General features: G+C 49.4%; 1 pseudogene; it reads right to left on the bottom strand.

Annotated features, from left to right (window-relative positions):
* Nucleotides 1–646: 646 nt before the first annotated feature.
* On the bottom strand, nt 647–1569 carry LOC122099811 (annotated as a pseudogene).
* Nucleotides 1570–2490: the final 921 nt, after the last annotated feature.

Genomic DNA, 2490 nt, shown 5'->3' with positions numbered 1-2490 from the left:
TTGAAAAGCTGCCTAATGGAGGGAGGTCAGGAAGATCTGCATTTACAAGTTTCCCAGAATGTACTAGAACTTTTTTGGGTCAGTTTTATAGAACTTTCTTGGTCAGTTATATTCCACCTCAATCTCTCCAGTATTTTCCAAGCAGATCAAGTCACTTGCAGATAATGAAGAAGCTTTGTGGCCCAGAGGTCCATGGCTTGGAATCAAAGATAGTATCAGGAGGCCCAGGGGTCTCGTGTATGGTAGAGATGTCCAGGTGATTTGAGTTTCTGACCTTCCTGTTCTCCATGAAGCCTGAGCAGTGCGGAGGGCAACGAGGAGGTGTCTTCTACAATAGCCACTGAAGTGAGGGAGGCAGAAGGTCAGCTGTTCCAATGGGCAGATGTGGAGAGGTTTCTAGAAGGGGATCAAGTCCGCTGCTTTGGGCAGGAGTATCAGTTATTTTTACAGAAAGCAACAGAGAAATTAATTTTCTTTTCTGACTACTGAAAAGTGGAAAGATGCTCAAGTTTACCATTTAAAGGAACAATAGACATTTCTAAAGTCTCTATCTAAACTTTGGTTTTCTTTAAAAAACACACAAAAAACCAGGTCATCACAAAAAGTAATGTAAGTGGAGGCTGTAGGCAGGTACTGTTCTGTCCGTGGCAGTCTTTTGTGTAAAGTAAGGCGTATTGGAGCTCCAATTTAACTGATGCAGTGGGGTTTACTGGCTATGCATGCCGAGGCAGTGCAAGTCGTCCGTGCCCTTGCTGTCGAAGCCTGGGAGGGGCTGACCATACTTGTCCACGCACCAACAGAAGCCCCGCTTTCTGCCTTTGGAGGGGCGACACTGCTTCTTCTTATAAAATCCTTTCTTGTCGCAGTTGGGGATGTGCACACCCCTGGGACTCAGCACATTGGGGAACTTCAGGTGATTCAGGGTGTCTTGCATCTCTCTAAGGAAGGGACCATATTCTATCTCCAGTTTGGACTCCGAGGAGAAGGTCTGGGTGTCCGTGCTCTGGGACTCATAGTCGACTTTGTAGTGCTGGCTGTCCTTTGCGTGACCTTTCTTGATGGTGTCCAGCTTCACGTGAATGGAATGGAACTTGGAGTTCCAGCACACCCTATGTGTGCTGGGAGGGGCATGGCTCTCCAAGCTCCCCGTGCCTACGTCCTCCTCTGACTCACTAGCATTTCCTGAGGCAGAGGGCGCCAGCAGCAGCAGGTAGGCGCTCAGCCGGCCAGGACGCTGGCATTGGCGCAGAACCCGCGGCCATCCAGCAGCGCCTGCAGTGGGCGTGGCTCGGTTGGTGGCAGCTGGCAGCTGAGCCCCTAGCTGCAGAGTTCTGTGTAGACACCTCACGGCTGACCCTCCCGCAGAGCACATGTCAGGCAGCTGCAACAGCCTGGCTCGCGCACCAGCTCGGCACACGCAGGCACTGCAGGCAGAGGCTCGCACTGGGCCAGCATGATCCCATCACAGTGCTCGCATTGCAAGATGGGACCCTCGTCACCGGTGGCCTGAGGAGCAGGGCCAGGGTGGTGAGTAGAGCTGCCCTGAGCGCCAAGCGCCGCCGGAAGCATGGCGCCCATTGCAGGGGCCAACTGGAGTAAGCAGTTACTGGGTCAAGGCATGCAGTGTGAGATTGCAGGATCTGGAGCGCAACTACCGGTGCTCGGGGTGCAGCTGCCCAGCTTCCACCTCAGTACCTATAAGTTCTAATGTCACCCTTTTTCTGTCTTATAGTAGTTTGGCTGATTTTAATGTAGTTAATCCATTTTGAGTTGATGTTAGTGCAAGCAGAGATCCACTTCCAGTTTTCTGCCTATTGATGTCCAGTTTTCCCAACACCAATAGTTGAAGAGGCTATGATGTCTGTGTATGTGTGGTGTGTGTGTGTGTGTGTGTGTGTGTGTGTGTGTGTGTGTCTGTGTGTCTGTGTGTCTGTGTGTCTGTGTCTGTGTCTGTGTGTGTGTCGGTCATGGGGCTTGAACTCTCGGCCTCGGAGCTACCCCTCAGCATTTCATCTCCAGGCTAGTACTTGAACCACAGTTCCACTTCCCATTTTCTTGTGGTTTATTGGAGCTAAGAGTCTCATCGACTTCCCTGGCCCTGCTGGCTTTCAACAACCATTCTCAGATCTCAGCCTTCTGATTAGCTAGATTAAAGGCATGAGCCACAGTCACCCGGCAAGACTATGTTTTTTCCACATTACATCTTTCACTCTTTTGTCGAATATCAGATGATTGTAAGTATGTAGTTTTATTTCTGGGTCTTTTCATCTTTTTTAATACGTTTTTTTTTTTGTAAAAATAATGTACAAAGGGATTGCAGTTACATAAGGTAGGTAATGAGTTCATTTCCTCTCAAGCATTGATACTTCCTCCTTTGTTTTTCCCCTACCATCCCTACCCTTCCACCTCCACAACTACTCCTTTCCATCCCTCCTTCCCACTCCCTGCCTAAATTGTAAAGTTCGTTTTTGAACATAGTGTCTTGATCTC

This window comes from Dipodomys spectabilis, unplaced genomic scaffold, assembly GCF_019054845.1.
Source record: "Dipodomys spectabilis isolate Male_0828 unplaced genomic scaffold, ASM1905484v1 ptg000536l, whole genome shotgun sequence".
Taxonomy (NCBI): domain Eukaryota; kingdom Metazoa; phylum Chordata; class Mammalia; order Rodentia; family Heteromyidae; genus Dipodomys; species Dipodomys spectabilis.
This window is presented reverse-complemented; position numbering and strand designations above follow the sequence as displayed.